Source organism: Pinus tabuliformis, chromosome 2_2 (genome assembly GCF_031772625.1).
Source record: "Pinus tabuliformis cultivar Carrire ecotype Pingquan chromosome 2_2, CPIR1, whole genome shotgun sequence".
NCBI classification, from domain to species: Eukaryota; Viridiplantae; Streptophyta; class Pinopsida; order Pinales; family Pinaceae; genus Pinus; species Pinus tabuliformis.
This window is the reverse complement of record NC_142300.1, coordinates 483,793,113-483,808,847: the sequence shown is the minus strand read 5'-3', so window position 1 is coordinate 483,808,847 and position 15,735 is coordinate 483,793,113.

Sequence of the window (15,735 nt, the reverse complement as noted above, 5' to 3'; positions counted from 1 at the left end):
TAGCCCAAACACCATCCAATCATCAAAATATACCTCCAAGAACTTGTGAATGAATTCTTTGAACACCGCGATGACTATGCGCAAGAAGATCGTCGACGCATTCTTAAGTACAAAAGGCATCACTATATACTGGAAACATCCCCATTCTATCACAAAAGTGGTCTTACTCCTGCCTTCTAGGGCAATCTTAATCTAATGGTATCCAAAGAACCCATCAGTGAATGAATAGGCCTCCTTCCCTCCAACATTATCCAGTACTTCATCTATGAACGAAGTTGGAAAAGAATCATGAACATAAGCACCATTAAGCTTCCTGAGATCTACACAAATCCTTATTTCATCCTTCTGATTCTTTTCTTGAACTACCATGGACTCACCCAATCAGATTCCTCCACCGGTTTAATAATACCTGCTACAAGCATTTTGTCCAACTCCAAGCAGATGTTTTCCTTGTATTTGGGATTAAGGCGATATGGCCTTTGCTTAACGGGTTTCACGTCCAGTTTCAAAGTTATTTTCATCACTCTCAAATTGTCTATGATGCCTTTTAAGTTCTTAAATTTGGTAGCAAATAAGTCTTGATATTCGTGGAGCAACTCAACGACTTAATCTACTGTAGCATCATCCCAGTAATCCCCAATGTTCGCAAATTTCAACACCGCCCCTATGCCAATGTTCACTTGTCTAGTCTTCAATGGTGCAGTGATGTTTGGATTCTCCATTTGTGGTCCCTAAACTTTGCGGTGGCCTTCTGCCTCTGGGATGTTAATATTCCTTGGATCCTCATCATCTTCTTCAACGGTCACATTATAGCACTCCAATGCATGGCACAACTGGGTGCTCCAATCTGGTTGAATCAATTCTAAAGGATCTTGTGGTATTCTGAAGATTGTTGCCTTAACCTCTTGTAGTGCTTCGTCAATGCTTTCAAACCCATCCTCAAAGCTGAAGGTCATCAAAAATCCTTCTCTCAAGATGTCCCATTCTACGGTACCGTGGCGGAGCTCTGTTTCTAGGTACCAATTCATAGGAATGATGTCCAAAGTGTGACAGAAAATATGCACCCACTCTAGCTGCGGCTCCATTCCATAAACCTTAGTCCATTTTGCTAAATTATTGTGCGGATCATTTCTCCCATCGCATTTTTCAGTTAGCCGAATTTTCGGGCGACCAAACCACAATCTCATCATTCTTTTGTACTCACACCACTCATTAAAACTATCTTTATTCGTTCCCCACCGCCATGCATGTGATGCAGGTAAATTCTAAGTGCGAACACAAACAATTCCTCTAACCCGAGAGAGCGGGTCTAGTCACAAACATACAATCTATGGAACATTTCCTTAAGCTAGAATCAATTAAGAGGGCCTACCTCTTAGAACTTTATTCCTCTTGGTGATGATACTACTTCCTAGCTCTAGCTATCTTTCATTTCCTTCCTTCGAACACCTGAAACAAGAAAACAACAATAAACACAAAACGTAATAGCCTACAATATTGTATTCAGCCTACTTAACAAGTCAATTAATATTAAGCCATAAAGATGTAAAATGACACTTGATGTAGGAAATCAATTGATAGTTGCATTTATATAAGTCAAAAAGAGATTACAACTGGTGCCTTGACGTTGTTGGTCTCCTCTGATGTATTTGGGTTCCCACACCTCTGCTAGCACTTCATGGATAGCCCCAACAAGAGAGGTTTTAAGGCATCTTTCCCTCTAGTCTCAAATCACACCCAAGCACACTATTCTCCCTTAAACATACAGTAGAAAACTTCAGACTGTAGATGTCTTGCTGATTATTCTAACTCCAAACTAAAAACTAGCTTTTGCCTCGGAAAAAGAGACATTTTTATAGCTTGGATGGATGGGAGATGGTTCCTCTTCTCATGGGAGAAGGCCTTATTTCCTGGATTAGTTCCATCCTAATAGGGAAAAGGAGCCAAAACTGACTTCGTCGACTCCATTCAGCCTAACCATTTACCAAACTTTCATTATGAAGCTTCTAGAGCTGGAAGCTTCGGCTCCATATTTAAAAAACTTTCCAGAACAAGATCAACGTGACTGAGAAAGGGCTTAGTTGATCTGATCAGTGCTAGGGATAGTTGTAATCCCTACATATCGGCACGAGGAGGACACGGGTCATTAGCATCAGTCTTGTAAACTAGGATAAACAAAAGATTTTTGGGAAATGATGCAAAAGGGAATTGTTATGCTCATGAAGAGGGACATAATGAGAGTTTATTCATGAGAGGAAAGCATGTGGGGTTCACTGTAGAGGTCCTCCAGGATCATGGATGGGGAGTACAGGGGCAATGAAAAAATGTTGTGTAACAGATGCCCCCTAAAGCATGAAGGCCAAACTAGAGTGAGGAGTGAAATTCTTTACAAGTGCGTGCGGGGAATCGGAGTCTGTCGTCGAAGAACCTGAAAGAAAGCATAGATACATATACATCACTGAAAAATCTGAATAATAATACATGAATCATGGTACAGACACAACCATCCAAAGAATGATTGTGTAAATGGATCCAAGGCATGGGCGCAACCATCCTGCAGAAAGGATGATAATGAAACCAAGGTATGGTCGTAGCCATTTAATAATGAGAAGGATCAAATATAACAACTCATGGTATTGTGGCAACCATCCATCTGAAAGAGACATGTATATCAACATGACCCTGTCACATCACCTCCCAACCTGGACTTGTGCAATCTTAGCCCAAGGTCTTGTGCTCCAAACGACCCGATCAAAGTACAAATCCTAACATGTGAATGAATGTCTTGAATTTGAACATGCTAAGAAGTCGCTTGATTACTGGTCAATGATGTGAACACTTAACAAGTGCGAGAGAGGCCACCAATAATGATAATGGCTCTCAAGGTACTGACAACACAATTCATGAAATGTGAATAAAGGAACTAAAATCGAACACCCATGAAATCACCCAATCGAAAGAAAATCATGTGAACTTGTCGTCGAGTGCGAAGAACTTGCCATTAGGGAATGTAAGCTCTAAGGTACTGGAAGGGAGTCTCTCAGTCAACTTCTCGGATAATGAGTTGAAGTCAATAGGAAGTGACCATGTTGAAGGAAGGCCATGATGTATCCCACATCATCGACGTGAGATAAAGGGATGTGTATGATTTCAGATGGTATAGAGAATCATAAGTAAGTGTAACTATAGAGGGACTAACTCTTGAACATATCAGTGACACAATTCCAAGGTTTGGCAGCTTTTGGATCCATAGAATCAATGGTCATGATGATGTGGCAGAGATCAAATGGAAGGCAAAAATGAACGGCCCAACCCAGGAAAGTCAATGATGAAAAGGAGGATATCTCAACTCAACACGAAGCAGAAAGTGTCATGTTCAAGAGTGAGTTTCCGACACGATTGATCAGATTTCCAAATTTTCCCCCACCATTTCTGGCAGGTACGCTAACTATTTTTTAATCACAAGCTTAAATGGGATAGCATGTGCTTATGTTGTAAGTTCATCCTTCAGACGAATCCAACCTAGTAAGTTTAATGAGCCCTAGGAAGGAGAAGCTCATATTCATCATGGTGATGACTCCGATCTCGTTTAATGCTTTAACAAGTCTGACAAAGGTGTAACTCAGTATCTTTGTCATGTTTGGAGAGTTTGAAAAAGACATAGAAAAGAAAAATCCACATCGTCCCTTTTCGTACATTTGTGTCTCTCGAGCTCAAAAAGGTAGAAAATGATACTTGAGAGAACCACTTGACGATTTCAGTCAAGGAGTACATTTTTCGTAAAATAGTTTATCCCAGCTCGAAAAAGGGGTAAACGTATACTGGGTAAATGACGTTTCACATCCTTTAACAAGTTCAAAATGACAAGAGCTCGGCAATATTTTCACGTTTAAAAGGTCGGAAAAGAGCTGAAAGCAGACACCCCCCCCCCCCCCAAATTTATTTTCTTTAACGAGTCAAAAGGGAAAATTACTCGGCGATCTTTTCATTTGAGTTTTACGAGCCAAGAAAAGAGCTTAAACGGGACTCGAGACCATCAGTTGCACTAGACAGGTGACTTGGACTGACAAGACAAGAGGGTTCAGAATGGTGGGTTGCACTTGTACTAATGTAACTAGAGAAATTAGTGTCTATTGGGGTGTCAGATTCCAAATGAACGGACTCGTGGTAGGCATAGTGCCAGACGCATAAACAGGATTATGATAAAGCGAAAAGGCACTAGGTGTACCTGAGACCAACTATGCTAAAGTCACATAATTATGAGGTAAGTCCCGATAAACATTGATGGGAATGCTTCCCGTGTAGGGGAAACCTTCAAGAGGAAACTGATCTTCTTCCTCTAACAATGTGTGGAGTGGAAACCTCCGAGTGACCCGGAGAGGAGACTAGAAATTCACCTTCGAGTTCCATGGGTGGAAATAGGCGACGATGAACGACCAAAGACGTTTGAGGGGATAATTCCAAAGGAATACCCAGTTGATCATATGGACTATACGGATGTTGTGATGATATCACAACAGGATCGAACAAAGGATTCAAAGGGTAAACAACCAGTCCAAGCTGATCGTCAATAGTCAGATGAATCTCGGGAGTATGGATAGGGTTATCCAGAGATTCCGGGCCAATATCAGAAAGTGACCCAATATCTAAGGGAGGTGGAGGACGAGATGACAAAGGTTGAATGCTCAGAACAATTCCAAGTTCAACACCTTGGTCCTCAAGTGACTACAGTAATTCAGGAAATGGCTCCTCAGACAATCTTTCAGACGGAGGAGAGGAAGAGGAACTAGGTGAACCAGATGGTTCAACCACGATGGCTTCACCTCAAATAACAGGAAAAGAGAGATAAATTCCAAGGCTTTAAATGTACTTTAAAAGGAATACTCACGATTTGGTCTAGAAAAGACTAACATGGATGTTATGAGATTGTGGGCAACAATTTTTTAAGACGCATAAACAAACTGGTGCTCTTTCATGTTTTAAGAGTTGAGAAAGAAGCAAAGGTGACTCTATCACTTTCTATTTTAAGCGAGCTCGAAAGGACAAGTGCTTAGATGATCTTTTAAGCTTAAAGAGTAAAAAAGATCAAATGACTACTCAGGATGATCTAAGCAAAAAGGATTACCAGGTAACCATGAACTGCATAATACCTCCCAGTGAACCAAGAAGCACGGACAGACGATCTCCCCGAATGCTATGTTCGGTGTATCACATTTACAAGACAACAAACTTGGATTCTTGTGTATAAAAGATTGCAACCTAGTGGGGTCTCCCATTATATACTCAACGGTACAGTGAGCACAAGTCTGTACTAGCGGTGTCTAGTGCCGAAGCAAACGACAGCTACTAGGTTTAAAGATGTTAGAACACGTCTCTAGCCTAGACCTTCTAGATGTGATCATTAGGTTTCAAATGCACCTTAGGTTAATTGAGTTCATTTTAAAGTTTATCTTGAATTATGTCTCAGTTTTTAGGCCTCAGCAATGTGACTTGAAAAATCGTATATGTAGCTAAATGAGACAAGACTCTTTCAATTCGATGAATTGTTTCCACTAGAGAGGGTACAAAACACAATCAAATGCAAACAACCAAGCAACTAAAAGCAAAATGATTTTTTCACTACTTTTCTTTTTTAAAACAAAATAATGAAAAAACCCTTCCCAATTCCTATTTTCCTAATAAGTGCACTTCAAGCAGTCTTTTCAAAGGTAAAGAGAATTATTTCTCTTTTCAAATGAAAATGTGACTCTAGTCTTCAATGATGCTAACTAACATAACATATTGATGCAACAAACTAGAATTGTGTACTTTTCATGAAATGAAAAAAAGGAATTTTTTGTAAAACACTTCAATGAAAAAGTTTTTGAGACAATCAATCTTGAAATAGATGAAAAGACAAAAAAAAAAAATCTTCCAAACTAATGACGTAATGACCCTACGAAAAACAAGACAAGAAACGTTATCTATGTCGGAAAAGAGACGTTTAAACAATCAAACAAAACTTTTCAAACTTGAATGATGGAGATCAAAGTAATAAGAGGACTACAAACGAAATGCAAGGAGTAAATTCACCAACAACTTGACTCACTGAGTTCACAATCAGCTGAATGGATGACAACCTAGATGTCCTAGAGCCACTAACCATCCAAAGACTCAAGAAATCAAGCAAAAGAAGGAAAACCAATAAGCACATAAACCAAGTCAAATCAAGCTTTCCAGTTAGAGAGAAATAATCTAAAACAAGCTAAGAGGCAGAAATCAGCAGAGCAAGACACACTGGTTGAGATATGGGGTAAACCCTAATCTCCACCTACAGGGTCGGTCTAGCTGCCTAAGTGACAAGAAGTGCCAGAAGGGCGCCGACGCGACTTTTTTTGAGAATCTCTATCTGATTGGTGCGACTGTTTTAGAAAAAACCACACTGGCCGAGGATTCAAAGGAAAAAATAAAAATTTCCTCAAGTAAAAACCAGACTTACTACTATAAATTTCAAACCCAGAGCAGTAAACCAAGAAAAGCAGAGAACACTAGAGGGAAATGGTGATACTAGAAAAATTCACACAAAACCATGAAATTACAATCAATCAAATAGAAGGATTGGATCCCCAGTGGAGTCGCCAATTTGTGATGCAGTAAAATTCTATGTGCGGACACTTATAATTCCTCTAGCCCGAGAGAGCGGGTTTAGTCACAAATAGACAATCTATGGAATATTTCCTTAATCTAGAAGCAATTAAGAGGGACTACTTCTTAGAATGCTATTCCGCTTAGTGATGATCCCGCTTCCTCACTCCAGCTAACTTTCATTTCCTTCCTTCGAACACCTGAAACAAGAAAACAAAAACAAACAAAAAACGTAATAACATACAATATTGTATTCAACCTACTTAACAGGTCAAGGAACATTAAGCCATAAAGATGCAAAATGACATTTTATGTAGGAAATCAATCGATAGTTGCATTTATATAAATCAAAAAGAGATTACAACCAGTGCCTTGACATTGCTAGTCTCCTCTGACGTATTCGGGTTCCCACACTTCTGCTAGCACTTCATGGACAACCCCAACAATAGATTTTTTAAGGCCTATTTCCCTATAGTCTCAAATCACACCCAAGCACACTATTCTCCCTTAAACATACACTAGAAAACTTCAACTATAGATGTCTTGTTGATTATTCTAACTCCAAACCAAAAACTAGATTTTGCTTGGGAAAAATAGAGATTTATAGCTTGGATGGATGGGAGATGGTTCCTATTCTCATGGGAAAAGGCCTTATCTCTTGAATTAGTTCCATCTTAATAGTTGAAAGGAGCCCAAACTAACCTCCTCAACTCCATCCGGCCTAACCATTTACCAGACTTTCATTATGAAGCTTCTAGAGTTGGAAGCTTCGGCTCCATATTTAAAAAACTTTCCAAAAGAGGATTGGTGTGACTGAGAAAGGGCTCAGTCGATCCGATCGACGCTAGGGACAATTGTAATACCTGCATATCAGCACAAGGAGGACATGGGTCATTAGCATCGGTCTTGTAAACTGGGATAAACAGAAGATTTTTGGGAAATGATGCAAAAGGGAATTGTTCTGCTCATGAAGAGGGTCATAATGGGAGTTTCTTCATGAGAGGAAAGCATGTTGGGTTCACTGTAGAGGTCCTCCAGGATCGTCGATAGGGAGTACAGGGACAGTGACAAAATGATGTGTAATAGTGCAGGCATAGCATGCAGCAACAAATCTAGCACTTGAAAGCAGTGCCTCTCCGATACTTCCCTTTCAAATACATCCAAAAATTTATCTATGTCAGTCAAAACCATCATACTAAGGTAAATTTCTTACCTCCGATGATACACAACACAATGATTTAGTCATCATATTACAACACAATGTAGATACTTTGTGAAATCTATTCTATCAGATCTCCAATTCTTTGCCTCAATCTGATGTACAGGAGTTTTCACGGTCCCATACAATTCATCCATCAGTGGTTGGATTAACCTAATATTGTTCTCATGCTGTTATTTTATAGATCTGGTCTAAATCATCATCACTCTCCTCATAGTCCGGACTGGTTTAGTATAGTGCGGTCCTTCTGCATTGTCCAATGGTACTACTACGTTGAGCGATTTTCTTTCAAACGACATCATCCACTTCTTCAAATTGATTACCCACGTTCATGTCGATAGCCTAATCGATTCCTAAGAGCATAAGGTATGGATTGGTATCATCAACAATCTATATCACTTCAAAATCGGCCAACACGCTCACACCTTCTATATCTATGGTCACTCCATGCAATCTCCCCATAGGGATAATATTATGTTGATTTTCCATTCTTAATTGAATTGGAGACCATTGCAGCGCGAGTCTCCCCATTTTTTCCCATGTCTATTTAGGAAAAACATTCCCATCCGACCCAAGATCCAAAATAACTTGATCCATCTCATAGTCCCCTATTTGCGCGATAAGCCTCATCTCATGCCCTGTTCTCATCTTGTGTTTTCCTATCTCTCTGATTGTGCAGTGTGCTTCAGGAGCACTTTCCTTACCGGCAGACTTATTTATTAGTTCTTGTAGCCCTTTCATGACCTTGCTATCATGTAGTAGCTTCATTCAAGTCTCCAAGAAAGTGGTCAGCATTGAGGGGCCAACTTCTTCAGATGACTTGTCCTAACTTCCTGAGGCAGAGGCCTTAGCGAAAATTTTCTTTGCTTCCATGAATGTTTCCTTCACACGCTCTAGATAAAATCCAAGCTCCTTCTCTGGAACCTTACGAATGCACTCACTTTCTTCATGTTGCTTTCCTTTATCATCACCAGTCATCATCCCGCTTTGCCGCACAATATTCACATTGGGATGCTCCTCGCGAGGCTTGACCCTCATCATTTGTAGATTCTGGGTAGGCTATTGAGGCTGCTCCTTCTTCTCCTGCATATTAGCTATCAGTATAGGGAATTCTTCTATCGCGTAGTCAAACTGAGTACAGTATTGGCATAATAGGCATGTCCAGCTGATACACTCCCGCGCGTAGTGTGATGGTACTTTGCAATTGTATCAAATAACTTGTCTTAGACCTCTACCAGGTCCTCCTCCTCCTTCGCCTCGCCCACGCCCTTGATATCCTCCACATGCTCCCCCACTACCTCGATTCAGAGGCCAAGTTTTTTTTTGCATTTGATACGTGGGCATTCTTTTCATCATTAATTCATAGCTATGACATTATGCTCATCATGGCCCATCAATTTATAGAAATTGCAGAATAACTTTTGCGGCATCTGTACAAATTTTTGCAGCAAGTGACAATTATCTGTTACAGGTTTTCTAGCTACCTGACAAATAGCGCAACGCAGTGCAGACCCTACACTTGGTCCCGCCACAACCTCTTGTCTAAGGGGAATTGGCCCTCCCCCTGTAATATAGTTCACAAAAATAGGTTAGTGATATTTATCATTCCCCTAGCTTTTACATTTTAGGCACCAAACTTCCTCATGCACCTTCGACCGAGTGGCTTTTTCCTTCTTCAAACTCTGCAACTCCGCATGAATCTGTTGAACTCCCAAAGCAAGGTCTTGGATAGATGTTTCATGTAATATCGTCGCAATCTCTAGGGCTTCTGCCTAGGTCCCTATCTTTTGTTGTGATAAAGAAACCCTTAGGTGGGGCAGAAGCGACGCTACAAACCATTCATGGTGTTACTATCCATGAGATTCATGCTAGCTTCTTGGATCTGGAACTTCAGTCTCTGATCTAGCTCCCAAGGTGTTTCGCCATGCCTCATCATAATTTCCTTGAATCCAACGACTGATTTAAATTCAGACTTGGGACTACTGAATTCCTTATTCAAAGCAGTCTGAGTGTCTGCTAAGGATGGTAATGGGTTATCGGTGCAGTACTTAATGTACCATTTCAACGGTCGATCTTGTAGAGTAGTAACCAGCTATTCCTAATTTATATGATCATCTGCAATATTCTATGTCATCCATACACCATTCGAAACAAACCAAAACTGATTCAGGTCCACACTTCCCAAGCCCTTGAAAATGGGCAACTTCATAGTATTCGACATATTGAAAAGTGGAAGAGGTGGTGGTGGTGTGGGTGAAGGTGTATGTTGTGGAGGTGAAGGTGGAGGTGGTGTGGGTGGGTGAGGTATTCACAGAAAACCCTATTTTATTAACTGTACAGTGATTTCTGGTGAGGCCTGTACCGCTCCCTCATGGTCACTTGAAGGAGGCTCTATCAATGAACTATATTCAGGACCCACTCTTTCCTGATTTCTAAAGATTCATCCACTTCGTGTAGATCCAAACATCAAGGAAGTGGCATAAACCGATTTTCACACAAGAGCATTTTAATCCAAGTATTCAAATATTTCAAATACTTACCTCGCAGTGAAAAAGCGCCGCTTTGCTTCACTATAGCTAACTGAGGTATCAACCACGAACTCTATCACAAATCCTCTATGACTCAATCAAGCCAGTGATCGACATTGCATGTGATCTTATCTTCAGAAGCTTCCAACCTTCACACTAGCTCTACGGTCCATACTATTGGACCATCAAGCCTCCACCTTCCTTGGTTGTTTGCCAATTTAGCGATCCACTCATATAGTTTGGTCAGAAAGGTGCAGAAGAAGATTTCGTGTATTTCTATGTATAAATACTTGTCCAACCATTGTTCTTTTGTCAGGCACAGATTTTTGTTCTCTTGCGTTGTGAATTCATGGATCTTTCTATCCAACCACTTCTCAATTTATTTCTTTGTTGGATTCCAGTGATGTGACATCACACATCTCTTTATGCAGATCCCGGTCCTAGTGATAGAACCATTTGTTGTCTTAGTGGATCCTGACCGAGGTTTAGAGTTAGTTGCACCAAACAAATCCCTACACTACTGGCCCTTTCGACATCAATCCGTGGTGCACAGACTGAAGTCTCACCTGAAGCAGTATGGGGGGATGCTAGAACCAAGTTTCCACACCCAAAGATCAACGTGATGTCATTCTATGCCTGAAACCCACCTTCACGCAGATCGATAACCCTTATGGATTATCAATATAACTCCCTTTAATCAGCCCCTAGACCTCCGCGAAGGTCCACAAATGTCTTTCACGGACCTTGAACAGAATAATAAGTTACTTACATGCATCAGAGATTAATCTTAACCCAAAAATTACTCATATCAACCTAAGTGTTCAATAACTTTAACATAGAACAAGATAATCTTCACGTAAACAGTGAACATCAATTGCGTTCATATAACAATATAAATTGTGTAAAGTTGTGCATCAATACATCATTATTTCATAAACCCATCATAACATAAAGGGCATTCATATAAAACATAAGTAAGAGATAACACAAGTATTTCTGCAACATTCTTCTCTATTAATATTGAGTTCAACTTACAGACTTAAGACTTCCATGTGCCCTCAGTTTCAGGGGTCCACACACTTAGCTACGGACTCTACTATAGGCCTCTGCGCACATAGCTCCAAAGCCTTTCTTCCTACTCTTCTCCACTAACTCTATAGACTTCTCCCATAGGAAAACTTAATTAATTGCCTTAGACATCCTAAGACACACGTATTTATACAATCCCATGGTCTGCGGACCATGGGTAGATCCTCAAAAAGCTGACTCAACTTACATAAATAAGGGTAAGATCCTTGATGATTCTTTAACTAACTACAAGCTTCGCAACCACAACTTGCAGAGACTTTACATATTTATGCAACAAAACTTGGGATTTTGCCCCAAAATTGACCTTAGGGGACCCCATCCCAACAAGAAACTACCCTTGACATTCATACTTCCATGGTATTCATCCTTCCATGGTATTTATCCATTCATGGAATTTACCCCTGGTATTGTAAGCAACAACACTGGTCGTATTAATTCACCCATGGTATTTACGCACCCATGGAATCTACCTTTGGTATTGTGACAAAAAAATGCTATACGTAACAAGTCACATTTTGGAAAAGGACAAATTTTCCACCACAATGTAACCTTTACAGTTATTATCTATTTTAATAAAAAAGTTTCTATGGTTTTTTTATTGTGTTCTCCTCTTTTCTTTCGACATTTTAATTTTTTAGATCTTGGGGTCCCCCCCCCCAAGGATCTGGATTAGAGGTATCAAATTTAGGTTATGATTCCATGGGAATGAGGGTTTCCTACATATTTCAGTTTCAAAATTTTGCATGAATATTCAACAAATGTCAGGCGAGTGCTACAACCTCCACATAGTACTTCCTTGGGTAAAGCGGGAATAATTTTTCATTTTCATTTTTTTTGCAGGAATTTTCTTGGGTGGCTAGTTTGCAATCATATCTGATACATTTGGTGCAAAATTTACAAAAATAATACCCAAAAATAAATAAATAAATAAAATAAAATAAAATAAAATAAAAATTTGGGCAAATTGGAGTCCATATGAGGGAGATATCGTTGATTTAAAATCAGCTACGTTGCAAAAACATTATGAAAAAAATTCGTGGAGGGTGGATGACATATTAATTTTTTTCCGTTTTTGTGTAGAATTTCATAAACATGATTGTAGATCCGAGTTCCCCTCGAAAAATCACCCAATTTCAAAAAAATAATTGGTCGAATTGGAGTTCGGATCAAGGAGATATCGCTGATTTAAAATCAATAGTTTTTTTCAGAAATTTTGTGACGACGGGACAACTACAATGTGAATATGAGTTTTTGGAGTGTCTAGGTAGAGATTTCAATCACACAATAAGATGTAGAATGGTCATTCTATTTCAAAAAATATGTTATAATAAATATTTCGAGTTATATTGACAGAGTTATTGTCATTTAAATATGGAGCAACATTCATAGCGGGTTAGCTTTGAGGATGTACCTTCCCACCCCACTTTAGGTGGCACCTCCTCCACATTTGTAAGTTTTAGCATAACAACATCCGAATCAGGTTCTTCGGAGACATGACCTCCCACCTTAGGCTATGTAGGCACCTGCTACTTCATCAATAGTCAGCATCACGGTTATGGGTCAACTGCACAAAATATTTATCATCAAAGTCCATTTTCTAGGTCACACACTATTAGTATCACAGTTGGTCACAATAATTACATGGTATCTCTATCCTCAGATCTTTGTTTTTCATGGCTATGGGTCATTCACAAACCCACACTTTATTGATGTCCATTTTCTAGGTTGCACACTATTAGTATGACAGTTGGTCACAAGCATTACAGGGTATCTCTATCCTCAGATCTTCGTTCATTATAGTTATGGGTTAACCACACAAAACCATTCTCTTCAATGGCTCTTCATATTCAACAAAGGTTTCTCAGGAAGGAACTTCACGCAATGGGGATCGTTTCTTCTTAAGGATGGAGGAATGATCCCAATGGAAAATCGCATCCACCCACGGTATTCATTCACTCATCGTATTTGTCAACCCATGGAATTTATCCATGATATTGTAAGTGGTATCCACCCATGGTATTCATTCATCCATGGTATTTTCCCATGGTATTGTAAATAGCATCAACCCTTGGTATTCATCCTTCTATGGTATTTATCCACTCATGGAATTTACCCATGGTATTGTAAGTTACATCCACCATGGTATTCATTCACCCATGGTATTTACCCACCCATGGAATTTACTTATGGTATTGTGACAAAAAAAATGCTATAAGTAACAAGTCACATTTTGTAAAATGGGATATTGTCCACCACAATGTAGCCTTCAGAGTTATTAAATGTTTTAATAAAAATGTTTCTTTGTGGTTTTTTTTATTGTGTGTTCTCATCTTTTCTTTTAGCATTTCAATTTTTCAGATCTTGGCGTCCTCCCCCCAGGATCTGGATCAATGGTATCAGATTCAGGTTATGATTTCATGGGAATGAGGGTTTTGATGCATATTTCAGTTTCAAATTTTTGCAGCAATATTCAACAAACTTCAGGCACATGCTATGACTTCCACAGAGAACTTTCTTGGGTAAATCAGGAATAGTTTCTCTTTTTCCATTTTGTTTGAAGGAATTTTCTTGGGTGGTGAGTTTGTAGATTAGATATGAAAATTTTGGTGCAAAATTTACAAAAATAAATAATAGATCTGGATTACTTGCAAAAAATACCCAAATTAAAAAAAAAAAAAAGAAAAAAAAAAAAAGAAGAAAAAAAAAGAAAAAAAAAATTGGTCAAATGGGAGTACAGATGAGGGAGATATCGCTGATTTAAAATCAACTATGTTGCAAAAAAAAATCTGACAACAATTCGTGGACAACGGGATGGTTGTAGCGCGAATATGAGTTTCCAGAGTGTCCACGTAGAGATTTCAATGACATGGGAAGATGCAGAATTTCCTTGTGGTATTGTGACAAAAAAATGCTATAAGTAACAAGTCACATTTTGTAAAATGACAGATTGTCCACCACAACGTAGAATTTATAGTTATTATGTTTTTTAATAAAAAAATGTCTTTGTGGTTTTTTTTATTCTGTGTTCTCCTCTTTTCTTTTGGCATTTCAATTTTTTAGATCTTGGGGTTCTCCCCTCCAGGATCCAGATCAGTGGTATCAGATTCAGGTTATGATTCCATGGGAATGAGGGTTTGATGCATATTTCAATTTCAAATTTTTGCAGCAATATTCAACAAACTTCAGGCACGAGCTACAACCTCCGCAGAACACTTTCTTGGAAAAAGCAGGAATAATTTTTCTTTTTTCATTTTTTTGCAGGAATTTTTTTAGGTGGCGAGTTTGCAGATCATATATGAAACTTTTGGTGAAAAATTCTCAAAAATAAATAACAAACCTGTATTCCTTGCACAAAGACCCAAATTAAAAAAATAAAAATAAAAAAAATAAAAAATAAAAATCAGCCGAATCAGAGTCTAGATGAGGGAGATATCGTTGATTTAAAATTAGTTATGTTGTAAAAAGAATTGTGATGAAAATTCATGGATGGTGGCTTGCCTATCATTTTTTGTCATTTTTTTGCAAAGTTTCAAAAAAATGATTATAGATCTAAGTTCCTCTAAAACAATACCCAATTTCAAAAAATGAATTGGTCGAATTGGAGTTCGGTTGAGGGAGATATCGCTGATTTAGAATCAGCTAGTTTTTCATAAATTTTGTGACGGAGGGACAATTGTAGTGCGAATATGAGTTTACATATTGCCTAGGTAGAGATTTCAATCCCATGGGAAGATGTAGAATGGTCATTCTATTTCAAAAATAGGTTATAATAAATATTCCGAGTTATATTGACCAATTTATGTGAATTTTAAATCTATAGCAACATTCAGAGCGGGTTCCCTCTGGAGATGTGTCCTGCCACCCCGCTTTAGTAGGAACTTGCTTCACATTCATCAGTTTCAGCATAGCAGCATTTGGCTTGGGTTCTTTGGAAACATTCCCTCCAACCCCAGGCTATGTAGGCACCTTCTACTTCATCAACAGTTAGTTGATTACTCATCTAATAACATGGACTCATCCCAAATATGGGTTAAAGACACACATATGTCGCGAGAGGGGTTCCACTAGAACCACACCTATCACCAGATACCCAAGTTTCCATATATTCCTCAAAAATGGAGGAATGGAAGTAACCCTACAAGGGTTATGGTTTTTACAACCAAAATTGACGGTAAACAGGGCCTTAACCAGCCTGGAGGTGGAACAGGACCAGCCTTTTCTAAATATCCCTTCCCCTTCTCGGATTTTGTACTAGGCACATGAACAACAAGGTTT